Source organism: Globicephala melas, chromosome 13, assembly GCF_963455315.2.
Source record: "Globicephala melas chromosome 13, mGloMel1.2, whole genome shotgun sequence".
NCBI lineage: Eukaryota > Metazoa > Chordata > Mammalia > Artiodactyla > Delphinidae > Globicephala > Globicephala melas.
Window position 1 is genome coordinate 64,804,075 of NC_083326.1, and position 17,409 is coordinate 64,821,483.

Below are 17,409 nucleotides of genomic sequence, written 5' to 3' on the forward strand. Positions count from 1 at the left end.
TAGACCAGCACAATCCAACAGAACTTACTGCAACTATGAAAATGTTTGGTATCCATCTGTGCTATCCGAAATACAGTAGCCACTAGCTACTTGGGGCTGCTGAGCACTTGAAATGTGGCTAGTGTGACTGAGGAACTAAAATTTAAATTTTAATCTTTTTAAATTTAAAGTTACATGGTAGACACCATACTGGACAACGTAACAGACTGTCCCTTTCCTGCTGCTGTCTCTGTCCCAGAGTTAAAACCTAATGAACTACCACTTCCCTCCCACCAGGGTGGCTATAATCAAAAAGATAGATGGTAACAAATGTTAGAGAGGATGTGGAATAATTGGAAGAGTCAAGCACTGCTGGCACAAATGCAAAATGGTGCAGCCACTTCGGAAGATAGTCTGGCAGTTCCTCAAGTGGTTAAACACAGAGTTACTAGGACTTGCCTGGTGGCACAGTGGTTAAGAATCCGCCTGCTGGGCTTCCCTGGTGGCTCAGTGGTTAAGAATCCGTCTGCCAATGCAGGGGACACTCAAGCCCTGGTCCAGGAAGATCCCACAGGCCGCGGAGCAACTAAGCCCATGCACCACAACTACTGAGCCTACGCTCTAGAGCCTGCGAGCCACAACTACTGAGCCCTCGTGCCACAACTACCAAAGCCCACACGCCTAGAGCCCATGCTCCGCAACAAGAGAAGCCACTGCAATGAGGAGCCCATGCAACGCAAGTAAGAGTAGCCCCCACTCGCCACAACTAGAGAAAGCCCGCACGCAGCAACGAAGACCCAACGCAGCCATAAATAAATAAATAAATTTATAAAAAATAATAAAATAAAATAAATACAAATTTTGACACGTAACTGTTCAAGCCAGACTATACTAGGAATAAAACAGTCAGAAATGAACAGCTCTAAGCTGAATCACTGTGAATCTGACAGTTACAGTGTTGACTTGGGCACGAGGTCCTGGCAACTCAGATACATGCCATCTCCATGCACGCTCTCCAGAATGTGATTTTCTAAAAGCGGGAACCACGCTTGGTGTGACGGCTCATCTTATGCCAACCTGACTGAGCTGCAGGGCACCCACACATTTTGTCAAACAGTATTCTGGGTGTGAGGGTGTTTCTGATGGAGATTAATGATTGAATTCATACGCTGGGTGAAGCAGGTGTTCTCCCTAATGTGGGCAGGCCTCATCCAACTAATCGAAGACCTGAATAGAACAAAAAGGCTGGAGTCTGAGGGAACTCTTCCTGACTGACTTCTTGAGTTGGGATGTCAGTCTTTTCCTGGCTTTGCACTCCAACTCTCAGACTGGAACTTACGCTAGCGGCTCTCCGGGGGCCCCAGCCTACCAACTGCAGATCTTGGGACTCCTCGGCCCCCATATGCATGTGAGCCAACTGCTTATAATAAGGTTGGTTCCGTCCTATTGGTTCCATCTCTCTGGAGAACCCTAATGTACTTCATAGCTGAGAACAAAACAATTTCCCCTCAATGTCTACAGTAACTACAACCCTGGAAAATTCCATATATACCAAAAAGTATGTTAAAAAAATGCTTTCTTTGTGTAAGATGGAATAAGATTCTAGGCTCAGTCATAAACAGGTTTTTTTTTCTATCCACATAAATTATTCAGCAAGATATTCCAAAGTTTTGCAGATCTCAGGATAAGTTTTCATTCTGCAGAACTGTCACTTCATTGAGTCTAGACTTCCAGGGCCCCTACCTATTAAATATCAACAGTCTCCACCAACCATTGAGACAGTCAAAAAAGCTTCCACAATTTTCTAAAATGACCCCTATTAAGGACAAGGATCCTCCAAAACAGGTGATAATTCACCAGAGACCTTGGTCCCCCACATCAGGTTAAGGAGCAGGAATCGTTGGCCCAGACCCTCCCTGGAGCCCCAGGCCTGGGAGAGATGCAGAGTGGAGGGAGAGGACAACACAGCATGCAGCACTTCCAGGGTCTGACTGCGAAAAGGAGTGCGATGGAAGTTACCACTACGCCTCCCCGGCCCGCACGAGGGTGTCACATAGGCACCCACCACAACCTCTAGTCCAGTGAAATCAAGGTGTGGGGGGGAAGAAAAAGTAGCTCTCCTCACAAAAACAGGATGGATGCTGTCTCTCTACATATGCTAAGAATAATCTCAAATAACAATAATCCAAGGAGTGTGTCACATGTATTTCTCAAATAATATTTCTTAAGATATTAAATATTTCTTAAACTAAAAACATCGAAATATATGCACTGCTCCCCAAATAGGGAAAGACACTGAAGGCCGCAAGCCCCTCCCATGGACAGGCATCATGCCCCAGCTGCGCCACACCCAGCACAGGTCCCTGAATCCCCACAGGTGGGCGCTGATGATGTAACTCTCCCTGGGTCAACCATTCTTTAGTGACAGTAGTCTCAATCCAAACCCCTCACCCTGCCCGCCAATCCATATGGCCTCCAATGCAACCATACACAAGCACTTCCTCAGAAACCGGCAATTTTTATCTCAATGAAGATTTCACAAGAGATGAACAAAATGTAACAACACTAAAATTATACTGCTCAATCTGCCCCTTCTAGACTTACTACTTGTCCTATCAGTCAGTGCTGGTACTCTTGACCAATATCTTTCATTTTGAAGGTGCTAATTACCATGTTATTTAATATAAAACCGACCTTTTGGATAGATTTTAGAAAACTTATTACCAGGTCTAAATCAGTATGTATTATGTTACAGCTGTAAAAGTAAAAACCTTAGCTATAATCATATTCATTTATAGAGGGCTGCTACTTTTTTATTTAAAATAATTGTTAGGCAAGGGCAGAGGCACAACTGCTCTCATTTACACAAATAAGCTTGCATTCAGTGTGAAGGCTGCAGTCTGGGTGGCTGGACCTCTTACCAGGATGTCCCAGTACAGGATTTACAGCTCCAGAAGCCCTGCCTAAAGCTAATTACATAGCCGCAGCCACACAGGAAGCTTGAGTTTCCTTTACATGTATAAGGAGGTCACATAAGGAAAACAAAGGGCCATCTCTTACCTTCCACACATGGCAGGTAAAATACTATCTAAAAATCAAACTACAGACTCTTAAAAATGGAAAATATCTTGGAGGCCGCTTATAGGAAACCCCACATGGAGCACCACTGACAAAAAATGGAGCATACTGACTACTAAGTTAGGAAGCAAGTCATTACTTAACAGTCACTGAACACTTATTTTGTGCCAAGACAAGCCAAACGCCAATTCTCTGGGAATCTAGTGAAACAAGGATAAATAAATAGATGGACATCCTAAGCTGATTAAGACAAAAATACCTATCTTCCAGGGGCTCACAGTCTAGGGGAAGAATGAGGTGCATAAGTGAACAGGTCTCCATCCTTGATGAACCTACTGCAAACATGAGGGACATACATGTACAGGGTATGGGGAGAGCAGGGGGACATCGTCCCTGGTTCTGCCCTTGCAGAACAGGGAGGGAGGTACAGGTCAGAGGTTTAAGAAAGCACGGGCCCCCTGAAGACCTGGGCCTGCTCAAACAGAGAAACGTCACAGTGACGACCAGCGGGGAAGGGTTTCGGTCTGACACACAGCACTGAGGACTGAAGGCAGTGCCGCCCTGATTGGATGTGTCCTTCCTAAAGAGAAACCTGGTGCTGCAGAGGATGGACTGAAGGACACCATATGGGGGCTCAGGGAGAGGGGCCAGAAGGGCATCTCCTTCCCTGCAACTCCTTTCCTCTGACCTGAATCTGAGAGCCATACTCAAAGGTACCCTCAGCCCACAGCTCTCCCAGGATCTGAGGACCAGCACAGCGCTTTGATAAGTCTGCCCTTCCCCCACGTCGGTCTGAGAGTCTCCAGCCCCTACTCCAGACTTCGCACACCTGTGCCATTGGCACAGACAGGAGGAGGACCTGGTCTGCAAGCACAGCATCCAGCCGACTATTACTTTCTCCATCTAGACACTGAACTTCTCAACTTAATCTAAGAAAAAACCCTGTTTGGCCAGGAGCTACCAGAGGCTCCTCCAGAGTTCATGGTTACCTAACACTACAAAGCCTCTTTCACACAAACTGCTGCTAAGCTGCTTTTCTCTGATAACATTTTATTATGAAAATTTTCAAACACACAGAAACGTTAAAGAAACTGAACAGTAAACACTCCACTTTTCTCCATTTCATAGTTGTGCAATTTATATTCTGAAAAAGTTTACACCTGTATCTGTTAAAATTATCATTTGGTCAAATTCAGCTTAAGGTCCAGCCTTTGAGATATTTTTAAATTTTTTTTTTTTTTTTTTTTTGCGGTACGCGGGCCTCTCTCACTGTTGTGGCCTCCCCCGTTGCGGAGCACAGGCTCCGGACGTGCAGGCTCAGCAGCCATGGCTCACGGGCCCAGCCGCTCCGCGGCATGTGGGATCTTCCCGGATCGGGGCACGAACCCGTGTCCCCTGCATCGGCAGGCGGACTCTCAACCACTGCACCACCAGGGAAGCCCTATTTTTAAATTTTGACTTCAATTTGAAACCCATTAGTTCTTCTCTAAAAAGCACTGTCTTCAATCTTAAGTCACTTGTCCAACCAGGATCCTCACCTACAATAAAAGGCTGAATTCTAAGGAATCTCAAAGGTACCTCCTGACTCCAAAATCCTAATACACCTCACGCAGCTGATGGTAATGTTACAAGTAGAGAACAGAGCGGTGAACAGGCTCTGCGATGTGTCACCACACCCCCACCCGACCCCGGGCCTCAGAACAGCAGCACAGCACTGAACTTCAAGTCAGGAGAGCTGGGTTCACACTCCAGCTTTGCCACACAAGCTGTGACTGCAGGCAAATCACTTCATCACTTCATATGTTTGCAAATGTTTCCTCTCCTATAAAGAGGAGCTGATAAAACCTAATTTATAGTTATTGTACAAAATAACATGTGTAGACCAAGAAAGAGAACAAAAACCCCAACACACTCATTGCAGAAGTTTTTTCACCAGGGCTCAAAGGTCAGAAAAATGGTGCAACAATCCAAGAGCAGGGATGGCAATTTCTTTCAGTGATTCAGAAACTCCACCCTCCCCAACCATCCACCCATGAAAAACACACGAATCAAGTTTCAGAAATAATGCCAAAAGGACCTTAAGAATTTATCTTAACTGTCATTATATTGCAACAAGAAGGCTCCTCCCTGAGCAAAGGAGAACACAGATTGTCCTGGAAACCACGAAGGAGCTCTGAGGCCATCCCTCACCAAGAAGCACCTTCAGCCCTGGCAAAGTGCGGGACAGGAGCCCTTGGTGTTAACTACAGGGGTGGTCCCTAATCCTCCCACCTGTAGACACACAAGAATCCCGATGGGTCACCACTTCTTCCTTTGAACTCCTCTATGCACCTCCTATTCACGTCCAAGTAGAATCATTTGTCCCCTCTGTCACACTAAATGTATTGCTATTTAAAACTATTTAAATTGAATTGTGGGGACTTCCCTGGCGGTCCAGTGGTTAAGACTCTGGGCTTCCACTGCAGAGGGCACAGGTTGATCCCTGATCATCAGGGAACTGAGATCCCACATGCTGGGTGGAGCAGCCAGAAAAAAAAAAAAAAAAGGAATTGTTATTTAATTGATAACTTATAAATCCACTGTGCTTTTTTTACAGTATCTGGAGACTGCCCCACCCACCATGTCTGTTCAAATCTGTATCCCTCGGCAAGTTACTTAACCTCTCTGAAATCTCAGTTTCCTCATATGTAAAATGGGCTGGTAATAATACTACCTTCCTTATAAGGATTTTGGGAGGATTAAATGAAATAATGAACCTAAAGTGCTTAGCAGGGTGGCCCACAGTAATGATGGCATAAATGTGAGCTATCGTAGTCTATAACAACACACTGCATGCCCCAAGTATGACTAATGCCTTATTAAAATAAAAGCAGCAACTCAAAAGACACTCTGTCAGACAAACCCTTCATAAAGAATGACTAAAGATTATTTTTACTCACTACTTCATTTAATTATACACTGTGGCACACAGATGTCAACAAACAACACTTGCTTCTGGTTCTTTCCCACTGAAAATTACGTATCAGGAAACACTGAAAATATATGGTAGGGAGTTCCCTGGAACGCTAATCAGGAGACCTGGATTGTGGCTCAGGCCTGGCATGCCTTCATGACCCCAAGCAAGTCATGCGAACTCTGTGAGCCTTGTTTATAGGCGAGGAGGATGGATTAGGATCACTCAAAAATTCAAATATTCTATTTCACAATTTATACCTCAAGAACCAGGAATGAAAACTTTTTTAAAAAAGGAAATTGCTTATTAGCTATGATGTTTTTATGTTATATATTGATAATATCCTACTAAAATTCAAAAAAAGGTTTCAATCCAAGCAACCTAAATACATTTATCTCTTATTTCATAAACTCCATATTCAAAATGTAGGGATCATATTAAAATTTTAAATTAAGAAGAGACTAAAACACTGAGAAGGAATCACACTGTCAAGGGAAAATTGAAATTTAGCAAACTAAATTGGAGTGTGGGGCTTCCCTGGTGGCGCAGTGGTTAAGAATCCACCTCCCAATGCAGGGGACATGGGTTTGAGCCCTGGTCCGGGAAGATCCCACATGCTTCGGAGCAACTAAGCCATGCGCCACAACTACTGAACCGCATGCCACAACTACTGAAGCCCGTGCGCCTAGAGCCCGTGCTCCACAACAAGAGAAGCCACCACTATGAGAAGGCTGCGCATCTCAACGAAGAGTAGCCTCCACTCGCTGCAACTAGAGAAAGCCTGTGCCCAGCAACAAAGACCCAACACAGCCAAAAATAAATAAATTAATTAAATTAATTAAAATAAATAAATAAGTCTGTAAGTAAAAGTTGCTACTAAATGGATCAAAACCAATAACCAATTGATAAAATCACGACTTCTACAAAACCAAACAAAACGTTGAAAAGAAATTCAATAAGAAATGTTTTAATTAAATAAATCATAATGCAATAGACTTCTTATACTGAATTCCTCAACATATACATTTTTTTTAAACTTTCTTATTGTGAATTGCAACACACTACCAGAAAGTGCGTTTAAAGGTGTACATTTTAAAGATAGACTTGGAGTGGACTCCGCTGAAAAAGGCAAGGCTTACTCAGACAAAAGTCTGAGCTTTGCCAGGTCAAAACACTGCACATGTGAAAGTGGGCGTGTATTCAAGGTGCAAGAGACAGAGACATGAAGGAGAGGGGCCAGGGAGATGCCTTCGGGCATGTGATTCTGTGCTTAGCCTGAATCTAAATACAAAAGTCCATTACTGCTCAAAATACTTCCATGCTTACTGACTAAGGAGCTTACTGGAAATTTTTAAAAGCTTATTTTTTAATGTCCATTTTTAAATGAAGTATAGTTGCTGTACAACATTATTTAAGTTACAGACGTACAATAGTGATTCACAATTTTTAAAGGTTATACTCCATTTATACTTATAAAATATTGGCTAGGGCTTCCGTGGTGGTGCAGCAGTTGAGAGTCCGTCTGCCGATGCAGGGGACACGGGTTTGTGCCCCGGTCCGGGAAGATTCCACATGCCGCGGAGCGGCTGGGCCCGTGAGCCATGGCCGCTGAGCCTGCGCGTCTGGAGCCTGTGCTCCACAACAGGAGAGGCCACAGCAGTGAGAGGCCCGCATAACGCAAAAAAAAAAAAAAAAAAAAATTGGCTATACTTCCCATGTTGCACAATATATCCTTGCAGCTTACTTTATACCTAACAGTTTGTACCTCCTTACCCCGCTACCCCTATATTGCCCCTCCCCCATCCCTCTCCCCACTGCTAATCAGTGCTTTGTTCTCTATTATCTGTGTCTTTTAAATGTTTATTTTTATTATAACATGATGTCTTCTCATTTTTAAGACAGATTTTACTTCATGCCTAAAATTAGGGTGTGATTATCAACTAATGTGCACATTTAATATGGTGGTTCTACCTGCTCCCAGAAGCCAATGATGCAAACTCCGGCACTGAGGAAAGGCGGCCTTCAGAGGGACCTCTCCTTCACTTCCACCTCCAGCCCCACGTGTGCACTCCCCTCCAAACGCCCTTGTGGCCACAGAAGAAGGAAAAGGAAAAAGCAGTTCCTCTCCAACTTCCACCCCTTCCCCTCACAGCTACCTCCTCTCTGCCTGGCAACGCTGGGTGAAGGGAGCCTGGGGGCGAATCTACAGGAGAAGGTGCCCAAGTGGACACTGAAGTCGGCCAGAAGGAGGAGATGGCAAGCAGGGCCGACACAGCTCCAAGTGGAAGGACGGGGCAAAGTCAGACCTCACTGGAATGGGATAAAAAGTTGAGTAGGAGATGAAGGAAGAACGTTTCAAAAATTTGGCTTTGTGAAGGGCACAGAGTCAGAGGGTGATGAGGAGGGTGAGACACTTTGCTGATGTTGCTATTGTGTAAATGCCAGAGCAAGCTGCCTGGGGGAGGGCGGTGCTGCCCAGCACCAGCACATTTGATTCGAAACCACCCTATGTGCCTGGAAAGGAGGAAGAAACTGAGGCTACAGAAGTAAGGAGTTTGCCCAAAGTCTGAACTCTTTTCACTAAACCACAACTACTGATAGACAGGATACTAGAAAAAAAGAGTTAATTATCAGCAACAAAAATCCAAAAGCGCAATTCTATTTCCCACAGAAAAACCCACTCATACTAATTTATGATTTCTATTACTCTGCAAGATTTAACACAAGGAAATATTTAGAAACAACTAGAAGCTCCCTGCATTTTTCAAACTTAGAACCATAAGTCTTCTCCTTCTTACTGCTTTGAAAAAAATAACAACAACAACGAAAAAACCCTAATCTTATACTAGGACCTCTTTAGATCCATTTCTGGAGATCTTTTTAATACAAGGCGCTAAAAGGCCGTTAAACTACTGCTGATACTTAACATTCCAGACAAGTGACAAGGCTGGAAAAGGACAGCCTAAAAGAATTTCTGGCTATAGTACACAAATGGTTTTTCCAGATTTAGTCCAAAACAAATTGGTTCCCAAAGTTCAAACTCCCAGAATGCAAGAAATTTTGAGTCTCCTCTCCTTCTTCAGCCATATTTACAAAAAGAAAATGTTTATTCATGGCCCCTTCAAACCATGGCTTTATGCTCAGATTTCTGGCAGGCAGTTACAAAATTGCACAATACTGTATTCATAAAATTAACTGTCAGCCATATTTTTAATTAAAAATATCAATTCAATATATTTGTACATTTATAACAAACTGTGATCTGAAATACAAAATGAAACATTTTCTTTTGTTATTTTACTAATCATTCAAATGTAACAATGTAATAAACCCTTTAATAATAAGCTAAAAATTTTAGATTTGAGAAATGTTTTGCCAATGGCACAAAGAAAGTCTTTCCAAACTAAACAAGTTAAAACAGATTAGAATTTGAATTCAGTTTAATAAAAATTGAAATCTTTTTTCAATAAGCACTTCACTGATTAGATAACATGAAAAGCAATAAAAATTACTAAGGAGTACTTTTTTCTTATATCTACTGAGTATAAGGTAGTGGTCTCAACAGTGGGTAATTCTGCCCTCTAGGGGACATTTGGCACTGTCAGTAGACATTTTTGGTTGTCACAACTGGGTGAGAGTCCAGGGATACTGCTAAACATCCCACAATGCACTGGATACTCCTCGCAACAAAGAACTATAGGGCCCCCAAAATCAATAGTGTCAAGGCTGAAAAACTCTGGCATGAAAAGATTGGTTTAAACCGAGGAGGGAAGGGAGATGTTTGTCTTTCTGCAGCAGACTATAAATACAGTCTCATCTGCACATTGTGTTGAGCTGAGAAAGCCAACTCAACAGAATTGACTGAAAGAGCAGGGAACGTGTATGACATGGGGCCTCTTACACCCTTGATTTCCATCCACATTTTCTGGGAAAGGACAGACAGCTCAAAGAAGGCTCTCTCTGATCTCCCAGAATGAAATGTAAGGAGAGTCACAGGGACCCACTGCTGACCTGCACCTCCTTCTGTGGTGTCCTGCCTGGCAGACCAACAATCCCAAATGGATGGCGAAAATCCACTGTTCTCCAGTCCATCTGAAACCTCACTGGCAAGAAGGAAAGCAGGGAACTAAACCCTGAGGGCCCCCTGCATGCCAAGCACTGTGCTGGGGATACCACACACACAGCATTTCATTCAACCCTCCTTCACCTTGAGAGGTAAGGATGACCTCAGGGCAACCGTGAAAAGGATCACCTGAGCCTCCCACAGCTGGCCGATGCCAAGGGTAGAGGTCTGAACAGGTCTGACTCCAGATGTCCCACGTCGGCACCACAGCAGGGTAGCTCCCTAGGCTGTCTTCCTCAATCTCAGGTGCGGCCTGCACAGTGAGACACTGAGCCATGGTAGAGACTCGTCCCGGCCCCCGAGCGCAGGTCTTAGCTGACAGCATCCCCTCGTCTCCGTGCCCACCACCCCTGCCAGCCCTGCTCCAGCTCCTTCTGTGTCAGGGAAGAATCACAACCCGGCGACCCAAATCCCGCTGCCCCCCAACCTCTCCAGGAGCTCGCCTACCTGCCTCAGGCCAAACGCCCCGCTCCCACCCTCTCCTCACCCCTTGTCTGACGCAGGCCAAACGCCCCGCTCCCACCCTCTCCCCACCCCTTGTCTGACGCAGCCACGCTCTTTCCAACACCTACACTTCCACTCGGCCATCCCGCCCCAACAGCCCCTTACGGTCTTCTCCCACATCATGCCAAGACTCTGCTCCAGGCACTGTGACCACAGCACCCATCTCACTGTATTTCATCCCAGCAACATTTGAGACATACTTAGACTAAAAAATATTCATTCTTTACCCTAAATTAAATGGTAGGTGGGCATCCTGTATCTTACCTGGCAACCCTAGGCCCTGCACACAGACCGGCCAACAGGGAGGAAAGGGCAGCGCCAGGAGAGGAGGGAGCAGAACACGGGGACGAGACACAAGGTGAACCGGGACGAGAACGATGGGCAGAAGCTACACAGAGAACAGCAAGAATATTAAGCCCGAACCACAGAGCTCGACAGTCAGTCCTCCACAAAACAGCCCGATCCAGAACTCCAAAGCCACTCTCCAGGGCTCTCTCCAGCAGCTGGGGTCTAGAGCAGCACGTTTCTTTCATGAAACCAGACCCCTGTGCTGGGCCCTCTGCCCGCCTCGCGCAGCTCCCTCCCACGGGCGCGTTATTCCCCCAAGTCCAGTGTCCACTGGTTGAAAACTCCCTCCTCCTTCAAAGCAATCTTGGAGGACAAGCAGCTCAAATCCCTCAAAGCCCAGCTCAGAGGACCTGGGTCACACGAAGCCCCACCCCCAGACTGTCCCTCCAGCACCATCAACACGCCCTCAGGGCAGCCACGTGGAGGCTTCTCTGCCTCACCAGGACCGCAAGGCGCATAGAGGAGGCGCCTAGAGGAGGCGAGGCAGGGCCAGTGCCAAAGGCATCATTTAAGAACTACAAAGAGAAAGGAACCAAACAGACAGACAAAATCAGAGCTAGGATGTGAAGAGCCCAAGCCACTGCTGAAAGGACAAGCGTGTTAGAAGGAAATCCTGGAAGCGCTCTCGAGACACCTATTACCCAGTTCACAGCCTGTCACACCACATCCTGCAACTGGGGGTAGAACTTCTACTCACTTATCAGTGGCAGGATGAGGATGTAAGAGGAAAAGAGAGGAAAACCATGGCAAGCACTTCCTTCTGAGTTCCAGATGTCATGGTGCACCCATCCCTGTGAAAATGTGAGACTCACCATATAACTCAATTACACTGACTTTGCTGTTGCCAATTTAGTATCATGCTGTTTGTCTTTACCGCGTGAGTAATGTATTCCAAAGTCCAAGCACCGAACTTAATTACGTGTCAGAATTTCAATGCAATGCAACCAACAGGGTATCAAGAAAATAGAATGTGTAAAATAAATGTTTCTTCCTAATGCTTCATTCTAATTTTTAACAAGTAAAATGTCAGAACAATGTTACCTGATTTAGCAAACTCGGAGCTTCAGTAACAGGTTACTAGTAACACATTAAGAGTAATAGGGCTTCCCTGGTGGCGCACTGGTTAAGAATCCGCCTGCCAATGCATGGGACATGGGTTCGAGCCCTGGTCCAGGAAGATCCCACATGCCGCAGAGCAACTAAGCCCGTGTGCCACAACTACTGAGCCGGCACTCCAGAGCCCGCGAGCCACAACTCCTGAAGCCCGGGCGCCTAGAGCCCGTGCACTGCAACAAGAGAAGCCACCACAATGAGAAGCCCGCACACCACAACCAAGAGTAGCCCCCGCTCACTGCAACTAGAGAAAGCCCACACACAGCAACAAAGACTCAACGCAGCCAAAAATAAATAAATAAAATAAATAAATTAAAAAAAAAAAGAGTAATGGAGACTTCCCTGGTGGTTCATTGGAAGGTGGTCCAGTGGTCCACCTTCCAATGCAGGGCATGTGGGTTGGATCCCTGGTCTGGGAACTAAGATCCCACATGCCACCGGGCAACTAAGCCCGTGGCCCCAACTAGAGAACTTGCGCACCACAGCTAGAGAGCCTGCGTGATACGAACTACAAAGCCCATGTGCTCTGGAACCTGCGCACCACAGCTAGAGAAGAGAAAACTCGCACGCCACAACTAGAGAAGCTCATGCGCAGCAACAAAAAGATCCTGCATGCGTCAACGAAGATCCCGCGTGCCGCAACTAAGACCCAACGCAGCCATAATTAATTAATTAAAAATCTTAAAAAAAAAAAAAAGAATAATAGACTCTCATACAAACTGTACAGCAGCTCACCCCAAACTCAGCAGATGGGACTCTTCAGATTCTAATCCTTCAAAACTATTTCTTAGGTTTAAAATATTACCCCCAAAATTACCAAATCTTGTCTCTGAGAACACTGCTTACCTAATCTGATTTACTGCAAATGAGTAATTTAACTATTTCAGCTTTAAAAACAACCATCTGGGCTTCCCTGGTGGCTCAGTGGTTAAGAATCCGCCTGCCAATGCAGGGGACATGGGTTCAAGCCCTGGCCCGGGAAGATCCCACATGCCGTGGAGCAACTAAGCCCGTGCGCCACAACTACCGAGCCTGTGCTCTAGAGCCCATGAGCCACAACTGAGCCCGCCTGCCACAACTATTGAAGCCCACGTGCCCCTAGAGCCCATGCTCTGCAACAAGAGAAGCCACTGCAATGAGAAGCCCACGCACCGCAACGAAGAGTAGACCCCACTCGCAGCAACTACAGAAAGTCCATGCGGAGCAACGAAGACCCAATGCAGCCATTAATTAATTAATTAATTAATTGAAAAAGAAAAAAAGACACAATGCAGGCAAAAATAAATTGGAAAAAAAAAAACAAAAAACAGGGCTTCGCTGGTGGCGCAGTGGTTGAGGGTCTGCCTGCTGATGCAGGGGACACGGGTTCGTGCCCCGGTCCGGGAGGATCCCACATGCTGCGGAGCGGCTGGGCCCGTAAGCCATGGCCACTGAGCCTGCGCGTCTGGAGCCTGTGCTCTGCAACGGGAGAGGCCACAGTGAGAGGCCCGCATACCACAAAAACAAAAAAAAACAAACAACCATCCCTTCTAAGGACTTCAAAACACAAACAGATTTTTATGAGAGAGAGAAGAGCAGCATTGTTCTGGGCCATAACACTAAACACAGAGCATGGTGCCAGAAGGCAGATCTCCAACTAGCAGCCTGGGACACTGCGGCTGTGCACTCAGGAATTCACAGTCTAGTGGAAAGAACCCAGATTATTCCGGCAGAACCTGGTTCAAGTGCCAGCTCCACCACTTACTTGTTATGTGGCTCTGGGCATGTTACTCACGTCCAAACTTCAGTCCTTGCACCTCTAGGTGGAGGCTAAGAGCTCCTACACAGGACTGCTACAGGAACCACACCAAACAGCACACTGCTATCCTCGCTACATCACAGAGGTGAATTCCCCGTACCCTAACTTCTTATTTCTTCTTTCCAACTCCTCACACCACCAGCAGAAGAGAAGGGGTCTCTCCCCCCAGGACAGTCCCCAGGGCTGTTCTGCTCCACTCCATCTTCCAGACAACTAAAAACTCCACGGTCCACTGCAGGTGTGTGCCACCCCCTCTGGGGCCTAACCACTGCTGCTGTCACCCCGTGGGGTCTAACTCAGCAAGGCCTTCCTTTGCCTTCCTCATTCAGTGGGTCACTAATTGGACTTGCCCTTCCTCTGTCCCTGGTGTCCAGCCCTCTCCTCACTCGCTCCCTTGCCCAGTATGAGTCTCCCCACTGGCCTTTCATCACACCTCCTGACTGACACACATCTCTCTCTGAACCTTTCTGCATGCTTTCAATCCCTTCTATCCTTGCATCTTTCTTCTTTTTGAATTGTTGCTTTTTTGTGTGTGTGTGGTACACAGGCCTCTTACTGTTGTGGCCTCTCCCATTGCGGAGCACTGGCTCCGGACGCGCAGGCTCAGCGGCCATGGCTCACAGGCCCAGCCGCTCCACGGCATGTGGGATCCTCCCGGACCAGGGCACGAACCCGTGTCCCCTGCAACGGCAGGCAGACTCTCAACCACTGCGCCGCCAGGGAAGCCCCGAATTGTTGCTTTTTTAAGATGAGATAAAGGTATTGTGGATTTTTGTAAAAGATTCTTTATTAATTAAATTAGAAAATAACAGAAAAAACTCTGGGCCTGGCTTCCCAGGTCCTCTAATCAGTCCTCTCTGCTTCCTGTTTGCCTATGACCGAGGACAGACAGCAAACTACAGTCCATGGGCCAAATCCAGCTTATCACTTGTTTTTGTACAGTCCACAAACTAAGAATATTTCTTGCATTTTTTTTTTTTTTTTTTTTTGGCGGTACGTGGGCCTCTCACTGTTGTGGCCTCTCCCGTTGCGGAGCACAGGCTCCAGATGCACAGGCTCTGCGGCCATGGCTCACGGGCCCAGCCGCTCCGCGGCATGTGGGATCTTCCCGGACCGGGGCACGAACCCGTGTCCCCTGCATCGGCAGGCAGACTCTCAACCACTGCACCACCAGAGAAGCCCTATTTCTTGCATTTTTAAATGGTTGGGGAGAAAAAAAAAAATCAAGAGTATTTTGTGACATCAAAAACTATACAAAATTCAAGTTTTCAGATCCACTAAGAAAATTTTATTGAAACACAGGTACACTCATTCATTCATGTATTTCTATGGCTACTTCTGTGCTGATTAGTTGCAACAGAGACTATATGGCCTGCAAAGTCAAAAACATTTACTACCTGGCTCTTTACAGAAAAAGCCTGTCAGTCTCTGTCTCTACTGAGACTATAATGATATGCCTTCCCCGCCTCTCAGTTGACTTTGACTTTCCTCTTCTTTTCTTTTCTTTTTTTTTTTTGGCCGCGCCATAGAGTCTTAACCACTGGAGTGCCAGGGAAGTCCCTTTGTTTTTTGGGGGGTTGACTTTCATATAGAACTACAGGTGACTAAATTCCCCATCTCAGGAATGTTTTCCCCTTTTCCAAATCCTAACCATTACCAGCAGCTTATGTGGAAGCAGGTAAGCAAAACATTCCTTGTTACTATACAGATTGAGGCCTTGGCGATGCTGTCCCCGTGTATACAAGGGACGGCTGACGACCCCCTATTCACTTCCAATCTTTCACAGCGGGCTGGCAGGCTAGCAGCTAGGAAAGAGAGCATGCAATATAGGGTACTGAAAGAAATGCTCAAGGAAGCCATGGGAATAATGTGTCTGTCCTGTACCACAATGTCATCATTTACGTGTTACCAGTATAAGTGAAAGTCAAAAAGATACCAACTCAAAACAACAGAATTTCAAAAAGAAATCAGGAAGAAAAAGCTGATGAGGGGCAGAAGGGGATGAGGAGAAAACCGACAACTTAGACTCTCACCAACTGTGGTTAGTGGAAAACTGTGGAGACCCTAGCATTAAAGGGGCATGCAGCCCTCCCCCGGAGGCCAAAGCAGTCTAAGAAGGAAGGTCCCTATGAAGCTGGAACCTCAGCTCATCGGGTGTCCTGACACCCTCGAGCTGCCACGCTACATAAGGTGGTCTAACCCCAGGGATCACTACCTCCTTGCACACCATCTGGGAACAAATAAGAAGTAAGAAACCTGGAATGCACCTCTGTGACTAGTCTCAATAGGAAACCCTGACCTTTTGAAGGCAAGATGTTTTCACCTCAAATTTTTTTCAACTTTACCGAGATATAATTGATAAATAAAACTGTAACACATTTAAAATGTACATCACGGCGACTGATGTACATATACATTGTAAAAGGATTCCCACCACCTAGTTAATTAATATGTCGCCGCACATATTTATCTTTTGTTCATGTGTGTGAGAAGCAGATTTTGGAAGGGTGCAGGTGCTGTCAAAGGTTAGAATCTGATCCTATTGTCCACAAGTTCCCGGGAAGAGGAAAGCTCTGAAAGACAGACCCTGGAAGACTTGCTTCTGTAGCAGAAGAGGGAGTTTGGGCTTAAAGTGTCCCCACAGCACAGCAGGGCTCTTCCAAGGGCAACAATACAGTCCTGAGCTGAAATAGATCATCTGATTTACACTGTCTGGATCCAGGAAGACAGGAGTCCCAGGTAGACTGTCCTCCTCAGAGGACCTGGTAAGGTACTGTGTGCAGTTCTAGAACCACACTGTGAGGAGAAAATCTAATAAGCAGCCTGTCTCCAGTCCAGAGAGCTCTGAAAACAACTCAAGTAAGTGAGACTTTCATCTCGGCAAGTGAAAATAGTCGTTTTCAAACTTCAAAAGGTCCAGAAGGCAGGAATAGGACTAGAGAGTGAAAGTTATCAAGCGACAGATTCCGAGGCAACTAATAATCAGCGATGTCCCTACACCAACCGACCGGCCTTAAAACTGGTTGGGTCCTTCCCTCGCCGAAGGCACTCAAGCAGGGCCAGGAGGACTGCTCGTCATCAGACACCAGCTGAATGTTCGGCTCCTGCACTAACTTCGGTTAGCTAGATACTCGGACAGTCACAACGCTTCAGCTCTCAGGGCTCCAGGTAACAGTGGTGTAACATCAACTGTTTTAAAGAGCATCACATTGAACCTACACGGGGGAATTTGCTGGGCTCACTTTCTCACTTGCCTGTTTCCTGAGGGAATCTCTTTCTCAGTGCAGCCACCAGCCACCCCCATCACCTGAAATGTCCCAAGCTCGCTTCTGACGCAGCATGGCACATATATCTAAGCTCCAGGCTCCTGACAATTTAAAAAAAAAAAAAAAGTATGTAGACAAAAGACAAAGAAACCAGTAACTGCTATGCAAAAAGTAATCAGCTGTTTGAGAGATAACAGGTCTTTTTCCTCTTGACCTCACTATGCTCTGAAGCTTCACCTGCAAAGAT

General features: G+C 46.1%; 1 protein-coding gene across 4 annotated transcripts in view; it reads right to left on the reverse strand.

Moving 5' to 3' along the window:
• Positions 1 to 17,409, reverse strand: part of SPECC1L (sperm antigen with calponin homology and coiled-coil domains 1 like) — a 122,644-nt gene that overhangs the window by 95,206 nt on the left and 10,029 nt on the right. The window contains exons 1-2 of one of the 4 annotated variants that reach the window (XM_030836205.3): positions 10,902 to 11,201; positions 10,263 to 10,386 (exon numbers count right to left, since the gene is read on the reverse strand). The exons of the other annotated variants lie outside the window; for them this stretch is intronic. The gene's annotated coding sequence lies outside the window, so the exon portion shown is untranslated. Of the gene's footprint in view, positions 1 to 10,262; positions 10,387 to 10,901; positions 11,202 to 17,409 lie in introns of those variants that run through there. 4 annotated transcript variants of the gene reach the window in all.